Here is an 11,896-nt window from a genome sequence, read left to right as displayed (position 1 = left end):
TTGATTATTACCCGATCTCACAGGCGCTAATGATCTCCGTTAGCGATGAAAACAAATGTTGACGTTTGGATAATCTTTTTCAAACCGGATGGCAGGTGAAATGATTGTGGACATGCTGGATGATAATCACAGTACGCTGTTCCAGCTTTCAGAACCAGCAACTGTATGGACGCATGCAGGCATCTGGGCCTTTCCGCCATTTTCCGCAAACCTCTGTTTTTGTCCAGAACCAACCTGCAGTAGTGTCCATTTTAAATTACCGGCAGCATCGCGTAATGTACAGCAATTTGCTCCAGCATTATTGTAGGCCGGCAGAAGGTCAGTAGCCCTTCCTGTGCGGCTGCTTACCAACTGTTCCTCTTTGTTCTTACACAATGAGGTGCACCCGCAGTCTGACTGCGACTGTGACTAATGAACGTTATTGTAGTTATAATGGTTTAAAAGAAACAGTGGGATGTATTTAACCCAGTTGACCTGCAATGTGAATTAGATAATAAAAGTGCAGACCTTTAAAGATCAGGACGTATGGCGTTTACCGAGTACGAAACATGGAATCGGTGAATAAACAACATAAGTGCAGGGTTCCTATAAGCCATCATTGCCTTTCTTTAGGTTGTCATTGGGAAGAGTCAGGGGTCTCTACATGCAGGTTATACACAATAGAATGTGACGGCAGGTTAATTAGAAATAGACCAAAGATCAGGAAAAGAGTTTGGTCCTTTATGTTTCCCTAATTTCATGTAAGTCAAAGGGTTTCCATGAAAAGAAACTGCAGATGAGTGAAGAATAGAATAACTGCTAGAATAAAGGTTCCTGGGTGATTACGGGATTCTGAAAGCAAAACGGTCCTCTTGACACGTTCAGTCAAATTAAACAAACCAAAAAAAAAGAATCTATGTGCTCCATAAGCACTCTTTGAACAGTTCACACCAACGAGCGATGCAGTGGCGGATGGCCAATAGAGGGCGCGAGGGAACTCGGTCACATCTCTTCTAATTTATTGGTTTGAAAGAAGAAATTTGCCTGTAAAGCTGTAGTTCATGCTCCATTCCTCCATCACAGTTATTTTTAAATGCACACCAACAGTGATGTGTTCAGAAATTTGTAAATGTGTCCAGGTTTGTTAATATTTATAAATGTTTACATATGATCATATTTATTAATGATTGAAAATCTAAGAGCTTAAAAAGAAAAGAAAAGAAACCTCTAACCTCTAAGTTTGTTAAATTATATTACTTGTTTTGGTATCAGTATATTTTTTTTACCTTCTCAACACAGGCTTGGATAATCACCCAATTTTTATAAAAAAAATTAAGTCATTGATTCATATTTTCATTATCTGCTTGTTTTGATTATACAGCCAGGTTGTTTCCCCCCCCCCCCCCCCCCCCCCCCTCTGTTTTTGACATCATTGTCGATCAGCATGGTTTTTATTTTTCGGCAGAAAGCTGGTTTTAAAATATTGTCTTATGAACAAGAAGCACCATGTAATTACCCGTTTTCAGATTACTATGGCCCATGTGGTAAATTTAATAAAACAGAATATTCTGCCTGCTACGACTTGGTTCAAAATTCATTTAATTCTCATGTAGAAAAGAAGTAAAAAGCCTGACATGACTCTTGTTGTCTTGGGAAAATTCGTGAGGTCCTCCTCACTAGTGGCAGATAGAAATTGAGGGTTTGTTCTTGTTTCAAACATGGTGAAATGGCTCCTTTTGTGAATTCAACAAAGAAATTGTACCCGTTTTTTTCGAACAACTCAGTTCTGATCACTGCCTGGCCTCAAGCTAATACATATTTTAACCTTTTACCTTCATTATAGAGATATATATTTATACTTCATTATATAGATATATATTTATATCTGACTCACAGTTTTATGATCAGATTTTTTTACTTTTACTGGTATTTATTTACCCGGTGATGTAGTTATAGTCTGTTGTTGCATTATTTATCTATTTATCTTTTCGCACTCTCTGCGACTTTTTAATTGCCCAGGGACAAATAGTCTTTAATTGGTTGATTGATCAATTTATTGATTTTTTTTCGAAGGAAAATGAGAAAATAATGCAACATCTCTGCAGCTATGCTGTTGTTGCAACGATGAGGTTTAATGCTGATGTTTGTTGGTTCTGATCATTTTGCCTTACTAATTAACGTGTTACCGGCTTCAGTCTTTGTTTCCATCCATGTCCATTGCTTTACATGAAAGAACAGCTTGGACCAGATCTCATCCAACGACAGATTCACATAATTGATGTGCAGCAAGAAAATCTGCACCAACCGGCTGAGGCCTTCACGACTACATAAAGCGACACCGGGAGGAATAACTCATTTTAAAACGACATTGAAATCATTGAATTGGACGTGGCGCTCCAGTCAATATTGAGATTTCCAGGACGAAGTGAAGCCGGCTAGTGTTGATCCAAGCTCTGTCCTGTAAGCATAATGTGGGAACACACACCAGCCCCCCTGATCACCCACTCTGTTGACAGACTGGATCGGGGTGTGTTTGATGAGATGGAGTGAGTTTCCCCTCGTGACCCGTCAGGAATGGGGTCTCGGTCAAACCGGAGCGAGACAGGAGGGGGGAGACTCCGTTTGATGTGTCCCTCTGTAGTGGACGGCGGCTGACGGCGGCCAAAACTGGAACTCTTGTTGTTTGTGTTTGTCGGTTTTTAATTCCCCACCCAGGGAGAAATGACCTCGCCGGGCCAGCTCGGGTTTCACCGGCGGAATTTAAACACTTCTGCCTGGGAGTCTAGACACCCTCGCAGCAGTAGTGGCCAATTAGGATCAAGTGTCGGCCTGTTGACATGTGAAGGATGGAATGTACGAGCGCTTGGTCAAACAAGGATCGGGAGGTAGTGTCGGTGGTGACAGGCTTTGTCACAGACGCAGAGGAAGGATTTAAAACACATGGACGCTCGGGTCATCGGACAGAAACCTCGTCTGTCCCGGCTGATTGGATCATGTAGACGTGTCAAGCTTTCGGTTTTTCTGTCCTTTTATCTGTCTCCATTTTTTTTATCCTCTCCTGTTGATTGAGTCCATATGCTCGTGATTGTTATGCTTCCTTCGAGAAATGTTGGATGGAGTTTGACTAATTAACTTTACACTGACCAGAACACATCTATAGCTGAATACAGGCCCACCAGGAGGCAGTTCAGATGACTTAGTCACTGCGTGATATAAGAGAAACGAATAGCGAACATGTTGTAGTACTTCTTTCTCAAGAGCATTTTCAATGCAAAATAAACACAAAACAAGTGGTGTAACTAATTCTTGCATTGTTTAAGTCTGAAAACTCAAAATTGTATTTTACTGTCTGCAAAATTAATTCTAACCAATTCTAACCAAAGTAACAAACAGTTCATTGTGAGTTTGTTCAATAAAACTGCTCATTAAACTTTCGATTGTTGCTTGAACCAAAACCCTACTTTCCACAGGCTAAATATTCTTTATTATCGTATTTTATTATTTCTCCCACCACTTACTGTAAATCACACTGATCACAGCAAAATCGGCAAAAAATAAAATACTAGCATCATTAAAGAATTCACTGAAAACACAAGTATTACATGTACAGTTAGGAAGGTGTGATATTGGCACATAGATATCTGCCAACAAACACTCGAATTAAACATTGGCATTTTCTTTTTTTTCTTATTCGGTGCAACCAGCGTGAGCACCGCATGAGCACACATCACATTATGAGCGTTAGGTACATGTTGGGCATTTTCTCTTGCATGGAAACGCATCAGATCTGACAAGAGGTTTTGTTTCAACTGCATTCCAAAAAAACATGTACCGTGGGTCCCTGAGCAAGACCCCCTGCCCCCGCCGCTATGTGTGGCTGCTACCGATGGGTCCTTCACTTAAAATTGCGCCAAGGGAATCAACACATGATACAGGTTGTAAAATAAATAAATAAATAAATAATACTCACTACTGCGTGAGCCCTGAAAGTCATTAGTATGTATCGCAGCTCAGATTTACATGCTGCACTTGAACGCATCACTCAGGGGTCGTCTGCTCCTGGAGTTAAAACCGGACCAACATGGCGGCGATGTCCAAAACTTTTACTACAATCAATCAATCAACTTTATTTATAAAGCGCTTTTAAGCAGCCGCAGCTGAAACAAAGTGCTGTACATTGTAAATAAAAATATAAGTCGCAAAATAAAAACATTAAAACAATAAAAACAATAAGATGTTAAAACAATAAACAAAACATAAAAGGTTAAAACAACAAAAAAAAACCCGAAGGCACTAAAACCAGACCAGAGTCTCACGCTGAGGTAAAAGCCAAAGAATAAAAATGTGTTTTAAGACGAGTTTTACAAACCCGAAACTTTTATTACTGAACCAGTTCAGCGAATAGGATTTCTGAAAACACTTGAGAGGAGAAATAATCTGTCCTCAGTTTGGTTCCACTAAGTCTGATGAAAGTGTCCACGATGCGTCGGCCTCTCCGCTCCCCACATCTATTTTGCATAAGATTGGCATAAACAATAAAGTCGACGGATCCAGTGGGCACGTGAGTTTGACGTGTCGACGCATCCATCGATTGCAATCTGCAATATTTTGTTTCGAAAATGTTGGCACATGGGACATATCCAATATTGCGCATCCCTAGCTCCAAACCAATTCATTTTATATTTATAAAGTATTTTGTATCAATCCCGGGGAGCCAAATTGCTGCAGAAGAAATCAAATAACACAATAAATATCTGCCACATTGCACGAGTTTTCTCTGGTTTTATCCCACAGTCCAAAAAACACAATAAGTCCAAGCAAGACCCTCTGTGCCGACCAACTTCCACAAGTGTGCAGCTTTGGTTTTATATTAAGGGCGGAAATATTCTCCATTATACATTTACACCATATTTAATTTTGTTTTGGGATTGAGAAATAAGCCTCTCTTGCCCAAATTGGACTGTGAACCCAATCGTGCTGAACACATCACCGACAAGAAACAATATGTTGTGGGATTTTTGCATTCTTTATAGACGACTTTAGCAAACCAAGGCATTGCAGCACTTTCTGGATCTGATAGTAGAGTCGTGTCGGATTTGGTTGTTTCTTCCATTCAGACGGAGTCCCGAAACACTTAAACTGACTTCTGTCAGAATTGATCTTTTAGTAGGTGTGATGTTACATGAAAATAAAGTAGGATTCAGCTTTTCGAGTGGACAAGGAAACAAAACCTTGAGGAAAGACGATTTGAATCAAAGTATGCATTCTTCTCATATTAGGCCTGTGTTTCGCACTTTGTTAAATTAAAGCATTTCATTATGCGATGCGCTCGCTGGCCTGTCCCCCTTTTGTCCCAGCATGTTTTTTTTTTTTTTTCTTTCCTTCCCTCTTTCCTTTTGCACTTTCGTTGGCTATATTATCATTTAATGAGATCGGACTTCATTAAAGAAAGCCCCCTCAGAACCTTCCCGGGGTCTTTTAACGCAAGCGCTTCAATTAGCCGTAGCGGATGACGGCCGGCAGGACGCGTTTAGGTGCGACCGAGACAAGAGACCGTTGAGAGCGGCGGAGGAGAGGCGATGCTAATGAAGCCGGCGAGCTACGAGGCGCACGTGTCGAACAAATCTCCAATTGTCCGTGTGCGTGTGTGATAGGCGGCGTGCATCCACCGCCGTGCCTGAACACCTACATTCTAACAGCTTTGACAGGAGTAAAAAAAAAAACCCTGTCGTGGCTTTCCAAACACAAACAAATGCAATGTGTCTGAAAGGTTGTCACGGCAACAGTGTGAGGATGAAAAAAACGCCTGGCATGTCACTATGGTGATGGATTTCATGAAGACGACCATGTTAAGCGCAAACACATCTGAATGACACACAAATGCATTAAAAAAAATAGACTGTGTGTGTGTGTGTGGGGGGGGGGGGGGTCATATTTGTGCATCTGAGCCAGCATTCAGACCTCACTAAACAAGTATATACATATATATACACACCCCAGGTCGGATGAATTATCTAAGGCCTTGAAGTCTTGAGAGCTGTGGTTCTAAAACCACAGCCTCAAGGTGTTGCTTGTAGAGTTGGCTTCACAACAAAGCGTCGTAGCTCAGAGAGGAGTTTCAGGGTCTTTGTTCTGCCTTGTTGCTGCCCCCCCCCCCCCCCGGGGGAATGTCGTCCAAACGCTGTCAGAACAGTGCTGTCCCTTTGAAAGTCTGCTGTTTGGACAAAACCAGGTTCTAATCTCCTCAAAGCTGTGTCTTTCTAAAGCGACTTGGCACATCCCCTCCACCCCCTCCCCAATTACAGTGGAGGCTTGTTTCAACATGACATCACTGGGGGCGAAGTCAAGGGAGAAGCTGGAAGAGTACAAAACCTGAGAGTGAGCGAGAGCCGCCGTCACTGTGGCGTGTTCACAGGCCTGGCAGGTCTTCGCTCAAGATGGTCTGTTCTGATGCATCAGATTGGAAGCAGCCAGCAAAATAGACCAAAGCCAAGTAAACACAATACACGAGTTAAATTCAAGTTTTGATGTACAAATACACCATCAGCTGGGAACTTACTCATCATCACACATTTACACATTAGTATAAATGGAAAACAATATATTATTCTATGTACAGATTCGGTACAGTACCTGAATAAGACAAGTGCCATACGTACCCTTGACATATTTTGCAATACCCTTCATGAGTGTTTGCTTTAGGATTAATGGCAGCACATAAACAACTCCTATATCAATCTAGAAGCTTCCTGCATTAGTCTTGTGCTTGTTGTTTACACTCGTTGTTGTTCTCAAGGCCTAAGGAGCGCCATCTTCAATCAAGCTCTTTTGTTCCCGGTAAACACGTTTGTCTCTAAAAATCATAGAATTTCCTTTCTGGTTGCATAAACACAGAGACGGTATTGATTCAGTTAGCTGGGGCACCCTATGTGGGTGATCCTGGAGCAGTTCTGTATCCCCCCCTGTGGGATCTCCATTTCATTCATTTAAAGACCAACGGGGAAATGTTACAACACCTGCAATCCACCCATCCGTCTTCTTTACCGTTTTCTCCAGGTGGGAGTTGCTGGAGCCGATCCCAGGCATTGTGTCTGACTGTGGGACCACATCAGAGTAGTTACGGCACCGTTTGAGATTATTGTCGCATTCTTATCCCTTCCAACGATAAATTTCTACCAAATGGTGGGTGAGCACTTTGGCAGAAAACCCAACAACTGAAAAAGATATATTTCAAAAATCCATTGTCAGAAAAGGACGCGATCAAAGCAAAGGTGAACTAAAAGACTCAGCAAAGCTGCAAAAATACCAAGACCAGAGAGAGTCCAAAGAAAAACAAAAAGTCAAAATCCATGAGGGGAAATTGACCAGTAAAAAGGTTTGTAGACATGAAGGAGGAAAAGAGATGAACTGGCACAGACAAACTCACATCTCAGGATTTGACCCATAAAGGAGGTGAAACACAACAGAGCAGCGTTTTTGGAATCGGCTCACGGAGGAGAACACGAGGGCAGCAAGTCAAGACACCTAAATCAACGGGAGGCGGCTGGTACCAAACAAAAGAGTAAGACAGGCTGTGAACTAAAACATAACTTTTATCCTGGAAACTGCAAAAGAGATATGAATACATCTTTCAGTGCGTATATGACCTTGATCATGGTCACATTTTGGTCAATCACATTAAAGGGGTCATATTTTCCAGCTTTTCAACATTTCTAAATGGGTCTTGTTGACCCAAAAACATTGTATTCAAACTTTATTGCCACAAATCCAGCTTTTCCTTGATTTTCCCTCCATTTGAATATTGGACCATAGGAGCTGCATTCAGAATCTGCTGTGTCTGTGTGAGCTGGACTGGCTCCGCCCACACATGCCCATCTATGGGAAGAGGAGGAAGTACTTCCTCTCGTGGTGCCATGTGCCAGAGCAGAGCTGCCTAATTGTGGGAGGAGTCGAAGGGGAGGAGCCTAAATTGATTGTGATTGGCTAAACCCCCCGATGACACTAAATAGGGTTTGATTTCTGATTGGCTGGTTGGAGCGACACACTTTTAAAAAACTGAAATAAGCCAGGGAGAGAGAGGACAGACGTTCTTCACTTCTGGGGACTGCCGTCACAGACAAAGCTCCTACTGGAGGAAACGACAGGATGAACCGTTTACATGGACCATCGGCTGCAGCCTCCAATGGTGTGTGAATGTATGTGTGAATGGGTGAATGTGATGAGCTATGGTTGTGCAAATATGGTCAGATTTAAGTGTTCTCCAGGATTTTACGCTACTTTTTTACACAAGCTTTGAACCCTGCGGCTTAAACAATGAATCATTTATGCATTTTTACGGGTTAACAAGCTTCATGCTGCCAATACAGAGGTGATGCATTCAGGTGCATCATGTAACTAAGAAACTTTTCCTTTTGAACTTGGTGGGTGCGACTTAGGAGTGCTCAATGGTCCAGAAATGACATTATATGGGATACATTTATTCGGGTCGGCATTTAATCTGGTTTATTTTGCTCCATGTAGCCTCAGCTACTGTTTGAGCCAGTCACTGGTCAGAAACCCTTCCATCATGTCTGCAGATTTATCAGCTGCAACAAATCTGCTCTGAAGGTTGGGCCTCTGAACCGAGTCGAACTGACCTCACTGTCACCGTCACAACGCTGGAACGAGGCGACTTTTCTGTTGTGTCCCGCTGGACACGGCCATTAGAGAGCAGCTCATTATGGCCATAAAGGAAGCACATGGTCAGCAACAAAACTCAGACAGCGTGTGGCATCCAGACTATGATTGATTGGTAAAATGGAGCACACAGGTTGCCAGGAAAATGTTCCCCGCATCAGTACAGTGGCAGAGAGAGGAGGGACTGTGATAAATAAGCTCTGGAACATCTTCTGTTTGGATGAATTGTGACGTATTTTACATTTTCATTCCACATGATGCAATATACTAAACAAATCTCTTGTTTTTCACGTAATCTTATATTATGCTTTACTTTAAGGGAAAAAAATTGTAAAAAGATAAAAGCAGTAGATGTATTTCAAGAAAGGCTTTTGTTTGGGTTTTAGCTCATTCAGAATAAAGAGTTCACATTTTATTATTCTAATTTTAAGCAAGTCACAGCTAATATGAGGCAATATACATGGAAATATGTTCAATATGAAGGTGTACATTCAGCAATAATATATCAACCCGTTTCCTTGTATTGAGCAGATATTCTGTGAATGTTTCGACTCCTTGAAGCATTTCTCGTTAGATTCCCACCTTGAAATATATAAGGTCTCCATTGTAAGACGTCTCTCTAAATGTTTCACTGCTTCCTGACCAATGTTTCTAGATGCATTTATCTTCTGCAACGTCACAATAATCAGCATTTTTGAAAGTCACGAGAGTTCACTTATCAATTATATTGATCATGAACGTTCAGCTTTGTGTTGTGCAAGAACCTGAGTAGGTGTCTACATATATATATATATATACATCCCCTCCACTTGGCCCATTCTTTAGAAACGGCGACAACACAGAGCGTCAGTGTGAGGTCACGATGGAGGAGCTGTCCGTTCAGCACCACGACACAAGACAAAGGAGCTGCTCACAGTTTTATCTTTTCCCTTCAGTGGCCTTCCACTCCGCTGTGTGTTTCCATCCTGGCTGTTAATGGCTCGTAGCAGCTGCAGTGCAGTGTGATATCTCTGAAGTGGACAATTAGCTACATAATGAAGTAGAGGTTTGTTTTTTTTGTGTTTTTTTCTATATGTCTACAGCACCCTGTGGTAATGTGGGTCAGCGCGGCAACACAACATCAAGACACCACATTTTATTCTTCCCATACGAATGTCCCACGTGCTCCAAATATCGCTTCGGAAATAAATACTTAAATGCGTCATTTATCAAAATAAAATGTCAATGTTTTACTATTTCATTAATTAATGGCCCGGTGTTGCATTGCTTCATGAATTAATTTTATCTGTCAAACTCGCCCATCAAAGTCAGTGGGCAGATCGTGACAGCTGATTGGTTCCCCTGCGCATCAAGTCAAGGCCCATTCATTAATAGTTTTGATCACTAGAGTGAAAAACTTAAATAGAAATAGTCATGAGAATAAAGAAAAATTCAAGTTTGTCCGAACTTTTACTATGTTTTACTATATATAACCTGTTGTATGGACATTTAGCCCCGCCCCCTCTCCCTCTCAGGACCGTCATTGCAAATAAGAACCGAATATTCGTGTCTTATCAGATGAAATAAATGCTACATAAAATAGAAAAGCATTGAATCACATAGATTAAAACTAGTCGTGGTTGTGTCTCGATTCGGATCCCGACAGCAGTTAATAATCCCTCCATCCTTCTTCTTTACCACTTCATCCTATTTCAGGCCAGTATACTATAAAATCCTACAGTTTTATAACATTATAACCAACCCACACATTAATACCTGGCATGAGACAAATCCCGTGGGAATGCAAGTTGGGGAAAATCCTGATATCCATATTTTACTTTCCCCACTGATTCCAAATATAATAACATTGGCTGGAAGTGATTGAAAGCTTGTTGAGTACTTCTCCAATCCTACATTGAAACCGGGATGGTGACCCTGATGAAATAACTCACTCTGTCCTCTGTAACCGTGTTCAGCCACACAACCACTCAGGGCTTCCTGTGGCAGCGAACAACCTCTGCACTCAATACTCAAGAGTCGCATTTCCAACGCGGTGGAGTCCAATAGACGCCGGGGGAGAACGTCCGTACCATATTGCACGTGTGGACTTCATCCTCGCGTTTGTCTAATCGCCATCAAATATTAATATTTCTGTGAGTGCAGAGCGAATGTGGAATATGAAAAGAAAGAGCAGGGGGGACTTTTAGAAATGCGCCCGGGAGGGGAGCTCGGAGAAATGCGCGCACTAATCGAAAGACCTCGGGTCAGTGCAAATATCTGGGAGAGAATGAGAATTTCATTTTGGGGAGTTTTATGAGCTCGCCCTAAAATATAAACGTAAACCCATGCGTCACGAGAGCTTTAGGAAATAAATAAGGGAGGGTGCAGGGGACAAATCAAGCTTCACTTTGTCGCTGCCTTTATCAGTTTCCCGTCTTCATGATTATTTCATCTTCTCAGATGGGACGGCCGGGTCACGAGTGGTCAGTGAACACAGTGAGCAGCTAAACATTTGGACAGAAAGCACAGTCACACTCTCGGAGACACATTCATAAAACATTAAATATCCCCATATTGCAATGGAAGGAAAATACCGTAAGCCCGGGGCCATCAGTCTGTTTGTCTGTGAAATAAAAGGAAACAACTCGCCAAACATTCGGGGGGAGAGTTTGGAAATATCGAGCTTGAAAATAAATAAAACATTTTATTTTTCAAGGAAGTAGATAGTTGACTTAAGCAAATACATTTAAAATATAGAATAGCATATATAACTAATTGAAAAAATACCCAATTAGTGTTACAATTTAATGAATTGACTGAATGGATGAATCGTCTACGAACCTGATGGTTTGACCAAAGTTGTTTCAGGATTCGTTCCCCAGTGGTGACGAGTCAAAATCAGCCAGAAAACATCAGAAATCCTCTCGGTATGTTCTGTTGGGTTTTTTTTTTTGAGGCTTTTATTACATCTCCTGATTCTAGATAAATAGAAATGACAGAAATATGAGGTCTCCATTTCAACACCACAACTACCAGCAACTCTGGCCGTCACTGTACACTCGAAATAGATCCAAAGTTAAAAAAGAAAAAAGAAAAAAAAACATGACAGCGAAATCACGCCTTTGTGGAAGCTTTTCAATCACAATTACAACAAACCTGATCGCCATGTTTGCCGGCTGCAGCCGTCCAGCTTTCTCCATGTCCACTTTGTGCACCGGGAGATAAGCTCGCCACGCTCTCATTTGAAGGAAAAACACCCCGG

This window comes from Blennius ocellaris (assembly GCF_963422515.1).
Source record: "Blennius ocellaris genome assembly, chromosome: 6".
Classification (NCBI taxonomy): Eukaryota; Metazoa; Chordata; class Actinopteri; order Blenniiformes; family Blenniidae; genus Blennius; species Blennius ocellaris.
Note: the sequence above shows the minus strand (reverse complement) of the source record.